Source organism: Aricia agestis, chromosome 22, assembly GCF_905147365.1.
Source record: "Aricia agestis chromosome 22, ilAriAges1.1, whole genome shotgun sequence".
Taxonomy (NCBI): Eukaryota; Metazoa; Arthropoda; class Insecta; order Lepidoptera; family Lycaenidae; genus Aricia; species Aricia agestis.
This window is the reverse complement of record NC_056427.1, coordinates 705,347-725,789: the sequence shown is the minus strand read 5'-3', so window position 1 is coordinate 725,789 and position 20,443 is coordinate 705,347. Positions and strand designations below refer to the sequence as shown.

Sequence of the window (20,443 nt, the reverse complement as noted above, 5' to 3'; positions counted from 1 at the left end):
CCTATTCCCTTCCGTACCCACCCCTATTCCCTTCCGTACCCTCCCCTATTCCCTTCCCTACCCTCCCCTATTACCCCTTAGAAGGCCGGCAACGCACCTGCAGCTCTTCTGATGCTGCGAGTGTCCATGGGCGACGGAAGTTGCTTACCATCAGGTGACCCGTTTGCTCGTTTGCCCCCTTATTTCATAAAAAAAAAAAAAAAACCTGATGGAAAGCAACTTCCGTCGCCCATGGACACTCGCAGCATCAGAAGAGCTGCAGGTGCGTTGCCGGCCTTTTAAGAGGGAATAGGGTAATAGGGGAGGGTAGGGAAGGGCCAGCCAGAGCCGGCCCATTCGTGCCGAAGCATGGCTCTCCCACGTTAGCTACACACGTCTAGCTAATATATAGCTATTACAAAGAATACATATAATTGTTTGATTTGAAATCATTTTCCCGGTCCTGAAGCCTCCATTTATGCAAAAGCTACAGTTTTTTAATTGTTACTTACCCAATTATCCACTCGCTTCGATTATGTTTTAAGATATTAACACTCCCATAGCATGGTTACCATAAAAAGGGTTTCATATTATCACTTCATGCCTAAATCTATTTCGAATCCGGCTCGAAGGACCATAACCGCCATTTTCAATGTATTATCCCTATATTATTGCCTACTACTACTATCGCCTCCGTGGTCTAGTGGTATAAAGCGCGGCTCTTGACTCGGAGGTCATGGGTTCGATTCCCGCGTTGGAAACATGTTATTTCCAAGTTTGGTTAGGACAATGCAGGCTGATCACCTGATTGTCTGACAAGTAAGATGATCCATGCGTCGGATGGGCATGTAAAAAGTCGGCCCTGCGCCTGATCTTTCGCTAGTCGTGTCGGTCGTCCGTCCCGCTGGGTTATGAGAGTGAAAGGAATAGAGAGTGCTCTTGTGTACTGCGCACACACTTGGGCAGTATATAATTACTCCTGCGTAACCTGGTTTCAATGAAACTGGTCACCGTCACCGAAACCGGTGTGGGAAATACTATTATTATTTACTAATCTACTCGTACACTATAACTGGACTCTACTCGGTAGGTGTGATGATGGCATTATGAAGTTGTAAAGTACTTTTCAGAGTAAAATGTAGCAGAGATCCTATTAACATTCAGTAGCTCTTACCTTCAGCTTAGCCTGACAATACACATCTCTGTGACTTTCGCTGTTTTGTCTCCTCGCTTCATTGTCATTTAAATTTCGAACTCGTTACAATGACGCAACGCGCGTGCGCTATCTATGGTTAGAAATTCGAAAGCTTTTGACGTTTATACTTTTTTATTTTTGCGTGTTAAAGGCATCGAGATCGTGTATACAGCCAAAGATTGTATTGTTATGATTATAATGAAATTATTTTAGATTAACTATAAGATGTTATTTTTATTTTGGTTGGAGTATTACTAATATGTCACTATTTTGTTACAGGTAAATACTGGCAGATTTAGTTAGAGGTACCTTGTTTTAGATTAAGAATATGAAATATTATGTTTTCACTCTTTAGAAATTAAAAAAAAAAGTCATAAGAGACAACCCTAGTTGTATTTACAAAGGTCCAATCAAATACTGAACTTTTACAGGCACACAAAGACATTTAATGACAATTAAACTACATATTGACAGAGTAGACAGAATGATAGAGTATGCCGACTTAGAACTGATGTTGAAATTTTTAAATTTGACGTATTATGACGAAAATCGTCGCTAGGGTTGTTAACTGTTACCTACGAATTTAAAAATATGACATATTCGCTGGACGTGTTCCTCTTTGGTCGTATTGTTGTTTGTGTTTTGGCACATGCGATTAAAATTGTCAGAATCCAATTTTGAAATCTTTATTTTAAATATTTAAAAATAAATTATATCAGCCAGCGCGAGGCACATTCCGTTCATAATCCTAATGAAACCCGACGTATTTGACAGATATTGAAACCTGTCCGTTTCTTTGCAGTCGAACTACTGGTCGTTATGTCTATTGTGATATTAATGTACAGTTTGACAGATAATGTTTATTCAAAATCATCACGTCTCTGATAGAGTAGATTTCTATTATTTCAATAGTGTGAGTATAAACTGCCAAAAAATAGGGATGTTATAAGTTTGACGTGTCTGTCTGTCTGTCTGTCTATCTGTGTGTGTGTGTGTGTGTGTGTGTGTGTATACTGTGTGTATGTCCGTGGCATCGTAGCATCCGAGTGGACGGACCGATTTTAATCTAGTTTTTTTTTTTTGTTTAAAAGCTGATATTATTGATAATGTTTTTAGCTATAGTTTATCATTATAACCCCTCTCAGTGCTGAAAATTTCGAGTTTGATTGACTTAGTTTTTTTAAATTGGGGGTTGTTTTAAACCTATTAGGCTACTATGTTATGTAGTGAGTTAGTTTAAAAAACCAAAAGCCAAAAAAAACTAGAAGGTTACTTATTAACACGTAGGACTAAAAACAGTTTCTGGAGGGATTTCACGAGGACATGCGAAATGTGGTCCGTGCTAATAACAACCTCTGCTTTGGAAAGTTGGTAAAAATCCCTTTTCATCATCTACACTGATATTATAAAGCTAAAACGTTTGTTTGAACACGCTTATCTCAGGAACTACTGGTACGAATTGAAAATTTATTTTTGTGTTGGATAGTCAATTTATCTAGGAAAGCTTTTGGCTATGTAAATTGTAACATCACGTTGCGAATAACAAGAACGAAGAATTAGTGAAAAACATGGAAAAAACGGGGAAAATTATAGTCTTTACTCTTTGCTATAATTACATAACTAGTATATAATTATACTAGATTCCAACTACCAACAAATTAGTCCACAAAAAAAACCTATGAACCTTCACGTGGTCTACTTCTTATTTGTGCCAAATAATAGAAAAATTGCTCCAGTAGTTCGTGAGATAAGCCTTTTCAATTAATTTCCCCCGTTTTTTCCACATTTTCAACATTTTCCTCTATTTCTTAGCTCCTATTACTCTAAGCGTGTTAAAATATAGCCTATAGCCTTCCTCGATAAATGGGCTATCTAACACTGAAAGATTTTTTTAAATCGGACCAGCGAGGCTAAAATGGTCACATTTAGCAATTCCTCTCAATCAATTCAGCAAATGAATTGTTAAAACTGTCACACTGACAAATATCAAATCAGTACAAAAATACAGAAATGAATCGCAAGCAGAGTTGCATTTGCGATTTTAGAAAAATGAATCGTATAATGATTCATATCATGATTCTTCAAAGCGACCATTTTAGCCCCGCAGTAGTTCCTGAGATTAGCGCGTTCAAACAAACAAACCAACTCTTCCGCTTTATAATATTATACAGTAATAGATAATGCCCGCTATAATTCGTTTATCGCGCGGGAACCGTACATTTTTCCGGGATAAAACTATCCTATGTCCTTTCCCGGGACTCAAAGTATCGCCATACTTAACTTCAGCAAAATCGGTTTGGGAATGAACGAGGTAACAGACAGACACACTTTCGCATCTATAATATTAGTATGGATATTAAGTTTTTACTTTTTACGTTTGTCATTTATAACCACTGAGCCATAGGTACCAGTTAGTAATAAAGCCAACTCTAATCTATAAGGTTATTTCCTTCATATGCGCACGCGCATATCGTACAACAAACTCGCGCTCTCTCGCTCGCACTCATATCACTCTATGTCGGTCCCTCTCGCGCGGGTATACCAACATGTACCTTTCCCGCTCGCACCTGTGACGGCCATGTCGACGGTTGCTAGGCAACGCGATGTTTACAGAGTTCCAGTAATGTTAGTATGGCAGAGAGAGAATGGCTATTATAGTATGTTGGAGTTATGAAGGAAGTGAAATTATGGACTAGTGTCTAGATGTCGCCCGCAACTCGGTTGCGCCAAAATTCGTTAATCGCGCGGTAACCGTGCATTTTTCGATAGCGATGCGTACAAACTACGAAAGACTGACGTCATACTTTCGTAGCACTTTGTATGGAGCGTTTCGGGCAGGTCTTTTTTTTAATGAGATATTTGAATTGTCATATCTTGGTGAATTTTTAAGCTATCAGAGTCATTCTTTCAACGATGTTTCTATTTTTTAAGTGTCTTTCAATAACCGATAAGAAAAAAAAATTGTCATCATGCCTATTGTCATAACTCAGTCATGCAGTAGAAGACGAGTTTCCTACAGAAATCCCGAAGAAAATGAGATAATTAATACGCGTGGCACTCGAGGACCACCGCGGTAAAGTTGTTGCATAGCATTTTTTATCAACTTATGCAATTATAAATCGCATACGTCTAGTCGCACGCCCGCACACACCGTGCCGAAGTCTGCTGAACTGAAACGATGTTTTTTTTTATGAAATAAGGGGGGCAAACGAGCAAACGGGTCACCTGATGGAAAGCAACTTCCGTCGCCCATGGACACTCGCAGCATCAGAAGAGCTGCAGGTGCTTTGCTGGCCTTTTATTAAGGAATAGGGTAATAGGGGAGGGTAGGGATAGGAAGGGAAGGGAATAGGAGAAGGAAGGGAATAGGGGAGGGTAGGGAAGGGAATAGGGTAGGGGATTGGGCCTCCGGTAAACTCACTCACTCGGCGAAACACAACGCAAGCGCTGCTTCACGCCGGTTTTCTGATGTTAGACGATATTGCACGTGTTTGGTTTATTTTCGTTACGGAATTTGTCAGTATAGCGGTCACATACAGGCAAACTTTCAGCTCTTATAAGATGACGAAAGCCTGGCTGTCCCTTAGCTCTTTATAGAATTCACCACAGTCCACAGTTGACTGAGTATGTCAGTCAAAACCCATAGCTTATGTTACCACCGCAGCGAAACCGCGACGTGAAAGCAAATGCACTTGCAATGCATCTAGTGGTGCGGATTTTTTGAACGAGCAGCCGTATCGCCTGATGGATGTGATACACAATCATAAAGTTAATATACCTAGCGGAACAGAGCAACAATCTCGAGCTGTCAAACGAAACCGAAATTGGTTTCATGTGTGTAAAAATATGTGTACGTATACACTTACACAAGCATAATTGAACATGAATTCTATGAGATTAAATTGTCAACGTGCGGCACGTGCCGACTGGACGTCAAAAAAAGAGTGCTGCTGTCATGTATCACACGTCTCTTTTTAACACGCAGTGTTACTGATAGTGACATCTCTCTTGCTCAGGCCTTTGTTTCTATATTCCGCTAGGTATATTAACTTTATGTACACAATACAGCCTACAGGCAGTTTTCTTGTTATGATAATATGAAGATGTTGCAAGTTGTCAGAAATTAATTAAAATAGCGCAGAAACTGTAAATTTTTCCGCCATAAAAACTATATTAAATTGTCCTCGAGTGCACAGTAGAAATAAGAATAGTATTTGACACATTTTAAGAATGCACCACCCTCAGAACATTACTTCAAAATCTGTGGCACCACCCTAACTTGACAACATACCTAAACCTAGATCTTAAAATCTGTAAAGTCTAGAAAACAGATTTTTTTACAAACGTACCTTCAGTTCATGAAGATTAAATGCTCGAGATGAAAACACGATTACTGAAAAAATGCTCGATAGTTTTATTTTTACAAAAAAAACCTCGTTTTAGACACATTTTTGCTTGGATCTTCGAAGTTTGCTGTCTTTTCTTTAATGTTTCTCTAATAATCTAAAAAGGCATTGATAAAACCTAAATTTGCTCATAATACTTTTTTCATAATCATTAAATACTGTATAGTTATTCTTTTATTCATAGTAAAACTAACTGGGACGTATAATACGTGGGAGAGCCATGCTTCGGCACGAATGGGCCGGCTCGACCGGAGAAATACCACGTTCTCACAGAAAACCGGCGTGAAACAGCGCTTGCGCTGTGTTTCGCCGAGTGAGTGAGTTTACCGGAGGCCCAATCCCCTACCCTACCCTTTTCCCTTCCCTACCCTCCCCTATTTCCTTCCCTACCCTCCCCTTCCTTCCCTACCCTCCCCTATTAACTTGTAAAAGGCCGGCAACGCACCTGCAGCTCTTCTAATGTTGCGAGTGTCCATGGGCTACGGAAGTTGCTTTCCATCAGGTGACCCGTTTGCTCGTTTGCCCCCTTATTTCATAAAAAAAAAATAATAATAACTTGGCGATGATCCCGCGTCGTCCTTTTATATGAAAGACGGGCGTGAGTGTGAAGAGAGAAGGACGATTGATTTTTTGGGTTAGTAGCCCGCTTAAGGACAAAATGATTGGTTCCTTTGGTATATAATATATTATTCTTTCGTAAAAAAACTTTATGGCAATGCCATGCCCATCCAAATAGGTTCTGCGGTTTCAGCGTGATAGACATCTATATATATAAAAATGGATACTCAAAAACGAATAAACGGATTGGTCTAATTTTAGTCTTAAAATATTCGTACAAGTCCAGGGAAGGTCTTAAGAGGAGTCCACACCGCCCTTTTTTCCATACAAACGTTGTCCCCTGTTTCCTCCCTGGATAATGCTAGTAGAGTTATAATTTTATTCCTGAATATCTACGGCCACTAATACGATGTCCCTATGTTTTCTTTTTTTTCATAATTTAATTATTAAATAAGATATGAACGTTCAAAAACCCAAAAAAATGGCCAGATTTTCCACTGTGTTCAAACGTCCAGAAAACAGATTTGGCTAGATTATACAAAAAAAGCAAAACATAGGAACACAGCTCAAGCCTTTTTTTAATCTTTAATGAAAAAAGTACTTAAATCGGTTAAGTTTTGGAGAAGGAATCAGGGGACAACGAATCGTTGATTTTCTGGATTTTCTGCAGTTGTCTCTATCGCGTTCTGCGGTATAGGCTTGAGGTAAGGGAGACAGCTATAGATATTACACGTACTTTTTTTTCATTTCTCTAGCCCCTGTTGTATCCTCTTAAAGTGACACGAAGTTCACCGGGACAGCTAGAAATACATATTGTGGATTATTGCTTTCGTAACTGCTTAATATAATGAAGGTCAAAGGTTAACCTACAAAGTTAAAATGAACAGTACAATAGTAATTAATTATTATAATTAGTATAAAAGTTACGGTTGGCCGCCCCAAGAGGTTATGATCGTACTTATTATGTTTTCCTTATTTAAAATAATTAATAATTATACATACTAATTATAAATGCAAGAGTGTATGTCTGTTACCTCTTTACGCCGGCAAAGGCCGGCAACGCACCTGCAGCTCTTCTGATGTTGCGAGTGTCCATGGGCGACGGTAGTTGCTTACCATCAGGTGACCCGTTTGCTCGTTTGCCCCCTTATTTAATAAAAAAAAAAAAAAAAAAAAAACGCCCAAACCGTTTAAGGCGACGCCTTGATAATTTGGCTGTAGCGATATCGATTTTTCTCAGCAATGACTAAAGCTAAGAAATTAACGTTCATTGTCAGTATTCATCATGTCTTTGTCTTTGAATTGCCCATAGCATAACACGATTGGTCAACTTTTATGACACAGAACAATAAATCAAGAAGACCTCTGTAAAAAAAGGGATTCTAATTTTGCCAACAGAGGAGAGTGATTAAGGCTTCCAAAATTTGTACATGGATTGGTTCAAGTATACACTTTAATTTGGCCATAGCTTATATGAAATATATTAATGGTTTTCAAATTACGCGACAAAAAGCATTTTGTCGCTTACGCCCTTTTCATTTCTTGCTGTTCCATTTCTTGTTTTCTTTGAGAGGCCAGACCGGCCTCTCATAGGAAACGAGCAATCTAAAACATATCCAATACGGCTTTTTACTTTAACGCGGTGTCACCTTAACCGATTTTGCTGAAATTTAGCATGGAGATACTTTGAATCCGGGAAAAGGACACACGTCGATACTTTTTATTCCGGTAAAATGTTCGGATCCCGGGCGTTAAACTAATTTTGGCGAACCGCTAAGGTCTGAACTAATTTGTCTGGGTATGGAGATACCTTGAGTCCCGGGAAAAGACATAGAATATTTCTTATCGCCGAAAAATGTACGGTTCCCGCGCGATAATCGAATTTGGCGCAAAGGAGTTGCGGGCGTCATCTAGTTCCCAAAAGTCAGACTAACTTTAAACGCGTTTTTTCAAAATACAAGTTACTCTTTCAGCGCTGCTGCTTGCACAGCGAACTCTATACAGGGTGTAACAAAAATAAGTGATAATACTTTAGGATGTGTACGTGTTCCTTATAGAGAGTTCACTGTGAAAGTAGCAGCGCTGAAAGACCAAAAAATTTTTTTCACCTGTCTGGGGAAACTCGTGACGCCGAGCCCTTGCCCATACAAAAGTGAAAAAAAAATCGGCTTTCAGTGCTGCACTTTTACCATGAAGCTAATTTTACAGTGGTCAGTGAACTCTCTGGAAGGAACACGTACACACCCTAAAGTATTATCATATAATTTTTCTTACACCCTGTATATCTGAAATCTAAAGTTTTGCGATAGATCGAAACGATGTATCGCAAATGACCTCAACTAGACGATCATCGCGTGACGGATTGTCATGGAAACGGCATGTCGGTCATGGGGACACGGTCAAACGAGCTCAGCATCACCTGATGGCATGTGACTATCATAAGTGGTTGTGTCGCTAGGGAAGAGGCTAATACTAATATTATAAGTGTGTCTTTGTGTCTGTCTGTCTGTCCGTATGTAGGTATGTATGTCTGTCTAGATTTTTCGTGTTTAAATCGTTGAATCGATTTTGATGAAATTTAATATGATTCCTAAGTACCGTTAAAGATCCTGGAAAATGTACGGTTATCGCAGTTGCACCAAAATTCATTTATAGTGGGAACCGTACATTTTTCCGGAATAAGTATCCCATGTCCTTGCCCGGGGCTCAAAGTATCTCTTTCTCATCTATACTTACTAATATTATAAAGCTGAAGAGTTTGTTTGTTTGTTTGTTTGTTTGAATGCGCTAATCTCAGGAACTACTGGTCCGATTTGAAAAATTCTTTCAGTGTTAGATATTTATCAAGAAAGGCTATAGGCTACATTTTATCACGCTGCCCCAATTTCACCAACGTATGTTAGTGTTAACAGCTTGTTAAAATGTCATGTCTTCTCTTTCATTCATAACAAAAATGAAAGAGGTAACGTGATACTAATTCGAGCGTTAACTTTAACAGTCGTTGGTGAAATTGGGGCTAAGACTAATAGGAGTGAAGAAATAGAGGAAAATGGAAAACGGGAGGAAATTATTTGAAAGGGCTTATTTGAACACGCTAATCTCAGGAACTACGTGTCCGATTTGAAAAATTCTTTCAATGTTAGATAGCCTATATTTATCGAGGAAGGCTATAGGCTATATTTTATCACGCTAAGACTAATAGGAGCGAAGAAATAGAGGAAAATGTCGGAAAAATGGGAGTAAATTATTTGATAGGGCTTATTTGAACGCTCTAATCTCAAAAACTACTAGTCCGATTTCATAAATTATTTCAGTGTTAGATAGCCCATTTATTGAGGAAGGCTATAGACTATATTTTATCACGCTAAGACTAATAGGAGCGAAGAAATAGGGGAAATTGTCGGAAAAGTGGGGAGAAATTATTTGAAAGGGCTTATTTAAAAGCGCTTATCTCAAAAACTACTGGTCTTCAAATTACTGGATTTAAAAAATTCTGAGACGGCTTATCTCACGAACTACTGGAGCAAATATACGTGGGAGAGCCATGCTTCGGCACGAATGGGCCGGCTCGACCGGAGAAATACCACGTTCTCACAGAAAACCGGCGTGAAACAGCGCTTGCGCTGTGTTTCGCCGAGTGAGTGAGTTTACCGGAGGCCCAATTTACCTACCCTACCTACCCTATTCCCTTCCCTACCCTCCCCTATTCCCTTCCCTTCCCTACCCTCCCTATTCCCTCTTAAAAGGCCGGCAACGCACTTGCAGCTCTTCTGATGCTGCGAGTGTCCATGGGCGACGGAAGTTGCTTTCCATCAGGTGACCCGTTTGCTCGTTTGCCCCCTTATTTTATAAAAAAAAAACTGTTATTTGGCACAGATAAGAAGTAGACCACGTGAAGGTTCATAGGCTATTTTTCGAATCAGACCAGTAGTTCCCGTGATTAGCGTGTTCATACAAACAAATAAACTCTGCCGCTTTATAATATTAGTAGATTTTAATGCTTTTTTTATGCATGCAAACGGCAATGAGGTTTTTATTTGCGGTAATTTTTCGATGAAGGTGAAAAATATTTAAAAAAAATGTTTTTTCCGGTATTATACCTTTTTTCCGCTGAAAAATTAATGCTTAATAAACATTTCTAAAAAAATAAAATTTTTGCTCAGTGATATGTTATGTTACCCTAGTACTTACATAATACCTCTCTGGTTTTGTTTGAAAAAATAATTTAAAAAAACTTTTTAACGTATTGGTCTTAAAGATTTTTGTTTCATTTCTACTATACAATATTATACTATTACTACATTAGACATATAGTAGTGTATGTATATTTCAACAATAGTGTTTAGACACTAGTGACTATAGTCTCAACATACAACAATGCCTTGTTTTCAAAACTGCCAACATTCAAGCTTACCAGTTATAAAACGAACCTTTGTGAAACGCGTTCGCAATTTAAAATTTTGAAATTTTAACCTTTTTTTAAACGTTTGTGTGATGTCTAAAGCTGTTAGCTAAAAGTCATAAGGCAAAAGAAAAAAATTAAAAAGCTAGTAGCAGTCTAAAAAAATATTTAAGTTCATATTGTGAGTTGAAAGTTGCTATGTAATATAATAAAGTTCCTAATTCAAAATTATGACCGTTAATTATTATTCAAATTAGTAAAAAACCGTTAAGGAATATAAAGAGTAGCCGTGTGTAAAACAATAAAAAATCCAGACAGTTTTTTGTTTAATATTATAGTTAGTAAAATAACCTAAAAAGTACAAAAAAGTTGGTTTTGGCACGTTTTGGACTAATTTTTTCTTCACCTTGACCACTTTTTTAAATTTCCATAACTTTTTAACATAGTGTTACAATTTTGACCCTAAAGACAATTTCTGGTTTTTAAGTATATTTTGTGATAAATAAAGGGTGTAGTGATTTTATACAAGACGTTATATTATGTATAGATGGTGTTTTCTTTTGTGTTATGTGAACTATATTTTTACTTGGAATTCTGGCGAACTGATAGAGGTAAATAATATGTCTTTTTTTGTCATAATATCCTGATTTTATAAAAAAAAAAACGAGAAACTATAATAACTCTATGTTGGTTTAGTAAATCCTTGGTTCAGCGTTTTAGGGTGGGTTGCACCAGAGGCGTGGTTAAAGTTAAAGTTATGGTCAAACTTATGGTTATAGTTATATATAGCCTTGTCGAGCTCTATGGTTATGGTTAAATATGGCGTTCATTTTTGACTTTAACCAAATATTTGACATTTTGCATTGTAGTTAAAGTTATAGTCAAAGTTAAGGTTATAGTTAAAGTAAGTTGGTCCAACCCACCCTTAGTGTAAGGAGACAAATAGGCATACTTTTGCATTTATAAGAGTAGTGTAGATATTATGGTAAAGCATTATGAACCCATCAAGCCCCATAAGCTCACCGGTGAGCGAGACACAAATTGACACAATATAATAACAATAGATTTCCAAGAATCCACGATCGAAGGATTAAAATCGTATCAGTTGTTTTGCGTTCGAATCTAACAAACAAACAAATAATTACCCTTTTATCTTCGTAGTAATGCATAGCTACAATATACAAGATGGCATAATGTCGTCGCATGCACGTAAAGTGGCCGCAAATTGTTCGTTTGTCTAAGCATATCTCGGGAACTGGGTTAAGGCGACACTTTGAGAACCTTACGAGTTACGACATGGTTGTGACGTCATAAGGTCAGCGGTTCTTAAAGTAGGTATGGCTCTTTAGATCACTTCAAAAAAAGTTCGATTTTTGATTTAGTATGTATAAACTAGCTTTGTCGGTGTCAACACGCAATAATCTTATATATAAAAATGGTTAGTCGGTAGACCTCTGCTGAGGGAGTCCGACATACCCCTGCCCCTTCACCGAGGGGGCGGGGGATGCGTAATGCATTTCCCCTCCTTAAAAAAGGTATAAGTGTTGGGTATATTTAACTGCCGTTTCAAAAATGGTTTTTTGCCGAAATAGTTCCTACAAAAAATCAACCTAACCTAACCCTCAAAGTCACGATCCACAAGTTGAAAACACTGTCCTAAACATACTCGTAAAAATTTTTCAACGCGGCCTAGAATCGAGCCCGCGACCTCCGAGTCAACTTAACCACTGGACCGTAGGCCGTTTATAGTGCGAATGACCCTTCTTTTACGACCATAGTAATGCCATATGGGAATTATGGCCTATGTTATTGTAACCTATGTACATGTAAGCAGGAAGGATCGGACTTTATACCCCATTGTGGAGGCACGGAGTCACTCGAGCTTATTGTTTTTATTGGAGTAACTTTAATATGCAACTAGCTGACCCGGGCCCCGGCAGAATTTGTTTTGCTATATGCTTTACTAGATTATCACCGCAAGTATGTCGTGACTCGTGAGGAAATAAGTTTATAGCGCGGGAATCGTACGTTTTTCCAGGATAAAAATGTCCTATATTATTTCCCGGGGGCCGGAAATCGGGACTCTAAAGTGTTCTCATACTAAAATTTATCTAAATCGGTACAGACGTTTGGGCGTGAAGAAGTAACAGACATATTATAGATAGATAGCGGATGTGGACTTCAGTTTATAGCGCGCGGTGTCAACAAAATTGTTGTCAAATTTAAAACCTTTTTAAGACCCCTTAAATCAAAATACCCAAAAACAGCTGTGCAGTGTGCACATAATATTTCATTATTTTAAATTAAACTTTATTTATGCCAAAGCTTATTGATCCCCCCATTACATAACTTTACCCATAAACTGTAATTTATCATTGATAGGTTTAAGGTTACGTCACTGCATAGATAAAGTACTGAGTAGTGATATATATAAAAGCATGTAAAACAATCTAAAAAATCCAAAAGAGTAATTTAAGATGGTACCACCTCTTATAGAAACACGTAAGAGCAAGCGATAGCGCGATGTAGATGACTCTTAGCGCCATCTGTTATGATTTTTTGGAACTACCTTAATTTGAACTATACGCATTTTCACCCCCTTACAACCCCTTTTTCCAGTTAAAAAGTAGCCTATGTCCTTTCTCAGGCTTTAGACTATCTGTGTACAAAATTTCATTACAACCGGTTCAGTAGTTTTGGCGTGAAATCGAGACAGACAGACAGACAGAGATACTTTCGCATTTATAATATTAGTATAAATAGATACACGACGAATGCGTTCCGTTTTTTGGAATTTTGCTACGGAACCTGACATAATTAATTGTAAAAATGGTACTATTCGACACAAGACAATAATATTATGCCTTTTGCCTTGGTGAATGCCTAAACGTGATTGGTCACCGACTCCCAAGTCCCAACGCGAGCGGACTATAATAGCATCACGCCATGTTGCAATATGGCTTACCGGGTACGTCCTAATCTGTGGTCATGTTTGGCCAAGATAAGATAGCGGTAATCCCCCAACTGTTTGGTCACCGTGGGATGACCACACGATCGGTGTAGGCCGGGATAAGTCCTGGGTAGTGTCCGGAAATGTTCGGCAGTTTGGTCACTCTAATGAGTGTGGAAAGAATAGTTTGTTGACCGAGTGGTGCCCAGACGTGAATTGTAATGTGGAATAAGCCCCAAAAACTGTTTAGGAAGGCTGGTCACTGTGAGGTCATATTACATAATAAACAATGTGTAACAAAAATAAGTGATATGATGTTTAGAAGTTACGAGGGAACAGACGAACATCCATAACCACATATGCATGGTGTAACAAAACTAACTGATAATACTTTAGGGTGTGTACGTGTTCCTTGTAGAGAGTTCACTGTGAAAATGGCAGCGCTGAAAGGCGATTTTTTTTACTTTTGTATGGACAAGGGCCCGAGCGTCACGAGTTTCCCCATGCAAAAGTGAAAAAAAATTTTGGTCTTTCAGCGCTGCTACTTTCACAGTGAACTCTACAAGGAACACGAACACACCCTAAAATTATTATCACTTATTTTTGTTACACCCTGTAGAATGATACAAATGTTTTGTGAATTATGACCACACCTAAAGTGTTCAGTAGGAATACGTCTCGAAATTGTCCAAATATGTTTAGGAATTTTGGTCACCGTATACGTCATTTTATACCGTTTGTGGCATGTATTGGCTGCTGAGATTGGCTGTCACCACTCATCAGTCACCAATCACCGATTACTAAAGACCCCGGCAACTTTTCCTTCCATTTTCGCGGAGCGATCTTAAAGATTTGCGCGGCCTTTAGATCGCAATCAGACGTTATTGGCAACATTGAGGTTTTGCCGTGTTGATAATGTGGCGGTACCCACATCTAGCGCCACAATCCTGCATCGCGCTATCGAAGTTTCTGAGAACTGCAAGACTGTATATTATATGATACAACATCTGAGCCCCTCGCCAAGATGTTTCCTTTATTGCCTCTATAGAATCGCCGATCTAAATGTATGGAATTGACAATACACGAGTCGAATGTAACTTCATATTAACGAACGCTTATGTCAATTCCATACATTTAGATCGGCGATTCTAGAAGTAATAAAGGTACAAGTTGGAAGCCGGCTGCATGAAGCGCCAGCAGGCGACATGTTATCGTGACACTTCACACTACTGGTTTCTATGGGTTTCTATGAAAAGTGTCGCTACGTGCGGAGGGTATTTCATAGATGTGCTTAAAGAAGCGTATTAGAAAACGTCTTGGCTAGAGGCTTTGTTTCGTCTAGCGATCTTAAAATTTCACGCGGCCTGCACATCTGTTACTATGGGTGTTATCACTTAAGTATGTTTATAGTGTTAGTCGGAATTGCTACTATTAGGTACGCTTCAGTGAGTCCAAGGAAACCGAACCTGTTTCAGCAAAGTTATATGTCACATAAATTTTAGATTAGGGGCCGTCCATTAGTTACGTAAGGAAGGGGGAGGGGTGATAAAGATTGGGGAGGGTATGGACTGTTTCACCACTCCCTGATAAGTGCCAGATAGGCTATCCACCACTTTACTTCACAGAGAGAGTATGGAGAATCTGTCAAAAAAGCTGTGGATAGCCTCTCAGGAAGTGGTGAAAAGGCCCTTAGAATGTTTTGGCAGAAATTTAGTGACGAATTATAAATGCGAATGTGTGTCTATATGTTACCGATACGCTTAAACCACTGAACAGATTTTGATGAGATTTTGTGTAGCCATGACGTAAATATGTACGTTGAGTTCCTGACAAAGACAGTTTCTATCACTGAAATATGCACGGTATCCGTGCGATAAATGAGTTTGGTCGTAACAAAGTTGCAAGCAACATCTTAGAAGGTTATATTTCACATCTAGGGTCCCCGCAGACTTACAAATTCAAGTTGGCCGACTATCGTACAAACCACAGAAATAGATCAAGATAGAAGCGCCATGTCTACTGTGACGTCACAAGAGCGCTTTAGTGATGGGAAATGGAAATACCCGTACGCGCGGATTCGATTCGAAATTCGCTCTTGTGACGTCACAGTGGGTATGAAAAAAGTGACACGCTCGTGTTCATAACAAATTGGAGCGACATGGCGCTTCTATCTTGATCTATTTCTGTGGTTTGTAAGATAGTCGGCCAACTTGGAATTGTATATCTGCGGGGACCCTTAGGCTGTATTACCTAGGAATATTTTTCAGTCTTCTGTCGCAATATGTGGAGTTAGGCTGTTACGGTTGATTATGTAATATATTGTAGCCTATGTGCTCGCGTGCGGCTAAACACTAAACGGTGCAATAGTCGTTAGGCGACCTTGCGGCGCGCTCTCGCGGAACGTAGCCTTATGTACCGACAGCAAGTAACTGGAATGCACCTGCGACTCCTCTGCTGGCTTAGAATGGTCACCATAGAAACGGTTTCTTTCTACGGCAGAATAGACAAACTGACAGATTGACAAAGGAAATTAGTCATTTTTAACCGACTTCCGAAAAGGAGGAGGTTATATTATGTTCGTATGTTCGGTACCGGCCAAGTTCTATGTCAAGTATTTCAGTTCTAGGCTGGTACCGACTTTAAACGAATGAAAATTGAGTTCAGAATAAGTTGAGGCTTAGTCGAATTTTGAAAAAGGCACTAATGTAGAATAAGAATTATTTCATATTCACTTTTGGAAGTCGAGTTCAATTTTTTGTTAAAAAATAATAATAATGTCACGTTAAGTATGTCTATTCTTTGCCGTTTCTAGTGTTATTATACTAAGCTTGCTGAGTGCTGGTGATGTGGGTATCGTTTTCTAAGTTAACCCGCCATCACTCGCAAGGGGTGCCGTCAGCACCCCACGCGTTTTTGAACGTAAAAATGAATAATAATTTCTCTGGTTACGAATCCGCGCTGGTACCTTCAAGTGACCATCAAACGCGTCGACACAAGGTGGAAGGGACGGTGTGGCGCAAGTGCTTGGAGCTTCACAAGGAGTTGTAAGTTGCGTGGGGTGGTCACGGCACCCCGCGAGTGCTCGTGATTTAAATACAAGTTTTTTCCACTTTTTTGACATGGTTCGTCGTGCAGAAACTGTACATTTTTCCTATGTCCTCTCCCGGGACTGAAAGTATCAGCTTAGCAAAAGTCAATCAAGCGATCGATCGATATCGATATCGCTACAGCCAAATTATCCAGGCGTCGCCTTAATATTTGATTAGATTAGCAGTAATGGTAATATATTAAGAGGATACACCAGGGGCAAGAGAAATTGAAAATAGGTATTTGAAAATGTATTGCTGTCTCACCAATCTCAAGTCTCCCACCGCAGAGCGCGATAAAGACAACACGACACAAGTTCTAATAAAAGAACAGAAAATCTTTGATTCGTTGTCCGCTGATTCCTTCTCCAAAACTTAACCGATATAAGTAATTTTTTCATTAAGAATTAAAGCAAGACTTGAGCTGTATTCCTATGTTTTATTTTTTTTGTATATTTGAGGTAGTTTTGTCTTCTGGGTGTTTGAACACAGAGGAAAATCTGGCCATTTTTTTTTATTTTTGGACGTTCTTATCTTTTTTATTAATAAAATTATGGAAAAAAAGAAAACATAGGGACATGCTAATAGTGGCCATAGATATTCAGGTAAAAAATCATAACTCTACCGGCATTATCCAGGGAGGAAACAGGGGACAACGTTTGTATGGAAAAACGGCGGTGTGGAATCCTCTTAATGCGCTTTTGTTGTAATGTACGTAACGGAATCTTTGAGCATGATTTTTACTTAACTCCAGTAGTCTAATTGATTCGAAACTTCGCATACGTACTAAGAGCCAATGTAAATGACGACCTCTGTGGCTCAGTGGTGAGCGCGTTGGTAGCTCAAGCCGGGGGTCGCGGGTTCGAATCCCGCCGACGGAACAAAAAGTTTCCAATGTTCCTGGGTCTGGATGTGTATTAAATATGTGTATGATATAATAAAAATCTTAATTATGTGTATAGTATAAAAGTATTAAATATATTTCCGTTGTCTGGTACCTGTAACACAAGTCCTTTAGGTACTTAGCACGGGGTCAGACTGACGTGGTGTGAAGCGTCCATAGATATTATTATTATTATAATGCTATATATTTTTATGTGAGTTTTTTTTTGTTTTTTTTCTTAACTATTATTTATTTGTTATCAGTACGCTAGTGTCTAGCACTCTAGCACATAACAATTGCAGTGTGATAACACTAGCGGCCTTGACTCCGATGCATCTTTCATACACATCATATAACTTCATACAGAATTGCCGACTTGTATAGCATATTATACGTTTGTGGTTTCTACTTCAAATTCAAATTCTTTATTAAGCATACAATAATATACAATAGTATAAAAGCTAGGTAGCGTACATCACGTCGTCTAATCCCATGCTAAGTAAAAACTTGTGTTATGGCAATTAGACAACGGTAGCACGCCGAACAATTTTATCCTAATACTAGCTGTCCCGGTGAACTTCGAGTCACTTTAAAACCTTCCCTGGACTTCTGCGAATATTTTAAGACTAAAATCAGCCCAATCCGTCCAGCCGTTTTCGAGTTTTAGCGCGACTAACACATATTATTTACACACTTGATTGTACTATGTTGCGTGTGTTATTTACAAGCTTAATATTTAATATTTTAGAAGGATTTTTATTTATTTTTACTATTATTTTGTAAGCAGTAGTTTAAAATATATTTTTGGTGAACCATACATTTCAACCGTACAACCACAGAATAGATAATAGTGTACAACCACCAAAAAATTTCGACATTCGGTTGTTTTATTTTTTAATCTAGGATGAAAACTATCCTATGCTTTTTCCCCAGCATAGCTAGCACACCGTCAGTAGACAAACGAAAGAATATAAATTTTGACAGTTTTACCGGAAAAACATTGGAGAAAAAGTTTCTTTCGTATCTCGATTTCTTCCGCTTTTGAAAATCTATATGTCAAGCATGACGACCATATTTTTATCCGCTTTTGACATTTACTTTCTTGATTCTTTTTTTTTATTATGGCACTTCGGCTATTAAACTATGGCCAGTGTCGAGTAAATGGCGGCAAATTAAAAAAATCGACATATAGCAACCCTGTCTATAGCCGGAATTATAGTTTTGATCTACGAACTACGAATAATAAAGTTCCTTAGTTTTTATTATTCGTATTTCGTAGATCAAAGCTATAATTCCGGCTATAGACAGGTTTACTAGACGTCGATTTTAATTTGCCGGTTTACTAGACGTCGATTTTAATTTTTAATTTGCCGCCTTTTTCTATCTTTTGAATCTGAAAATATTAGAATCTGTGGTACGATTACCGTTGCTATATTGGTTGCTATGGAAAGAGTTTCTTGTCTTTGTCCACTGAAACCCGAGTCGATGTGTAGTGCCATGCTCGGGAAAAAGACATAATAATTATGTAGATATGGGAAAGAAACTGATATTACTTTCTTTCGAAGAATCGACTGGGCAACGGCGTGCTAGCCACGCAGGGCTTAAATTTTTTTTAACACATTTTGTCAAATTCGTTTCAGCGACTTCAATTTTAAGAGCTAACAGACACGTGGACACTTTGTAATTTGTATGTATTGATCATACCAAACCTAAACCTTATGCAATGTTAAAAAAGCGAAAAGTAAAAAATATATTCAAAATTGGTAAAGTAGAACCTTTTTGAACGACGAGACAATGACATAGTTTAGGTAATTCCTCGAAGTGTCCATGTGACACACATACAAACATACGTATAATGTATATGTATACAATAGTATACATATGCGTCAGCGCAGCGTGACGTGTAGTCTTGCGTTACAAGTACGAAAAGTAACACCTTTATTATTAGATAACGTGTACAGTTGGCTACAAAGATATTTTAACAGCTATTAACAGCTTTAATGTGACTTATGTGGAATAAACAGACATCTACAGCTTTTTCCACACTTTTTCTGTTCAAGGGCATGCGTTATAGCGCAGTCAACAGCGAACGTGAGGCATGCCCGCGACGCATGCCCCCTGACCGTATCCAAAACTTCAAAAATGACAATATTGGCGTTGCGTTCCTTGACGCATTCAATTATTGAATGCGCCAATATGAAAGTTGATGACGAAAAATTATGTTCTATATTAATATGATAATTATACTACGTACTAATATTATAATAGTAATAGTTTTAAGAAACACGCTTTTCTTTTTTCAAAAATCTTAACAAATTAATGCATGATCAATTGGTCATTGGCTCTTAATATGCATGCAAAGTTTCGAATTAATTAGACTACCGGAGATAGGTAAAAATCGTGCTCAAAGATTTCGTTACATACATACAGCTTATAAAAGCATGTTAAAAGTTTTATTAAAGCTTTTGGGTTCCACTGAAACGATTTGAAAAGTCATTTCGACAACAGATTGCCACTAACGTGGCAAATTGCCTCTGTACTAGTGAGTGTTAATAGCTTCACAATTTGAAACAAAAGGGATTTTTTCAATTCTATTAAGGCTTCTACCAAGGAGTTAAATTTTTCATAGGGCATCAACATTAATTTGTATGCCAGAAATACTATTTTAGGCGGGTAAAGCCTTTAGTAAAAGTAAGTCATTACTCATTAGTCATTACAAAAAAAATTAATAAAAATGTAAGTTTATTTTAACTTAAAAATTGCTATAATATTTTTAATTGTTTCTAAAAAGTAATTTCAAACATATTGAGTAAATTGAAAAAAAATTGGAGTGGGGTAAAAAATCCTCAATTTTGTATAGCCGACTATACATCTAGGTATGCGGGAGTGAGTCAGCGGTGCGATATCAGTCGCCGTGTTACAGCGAACGCGGTCACCCGTGTCCGCGATTAGTTATTGAGAGGGGCCGTTCATGTGTTACGTCA

General features: G+C 38.2%; 1 protein-coding gene across 1 annotated transcript in view; it reads left to right on the top strand.

Moving 5' to 3' along the window:
* The window catches only part of LOC121738169 (thyroid receptor-interacting protein 11-like), a 61,567-nt gene that overhangs the window by 28,795 nt on the left and 12,329 nt on the right, over nt 1-20,443 (top strand). The window lies entirely within an intron of this gene.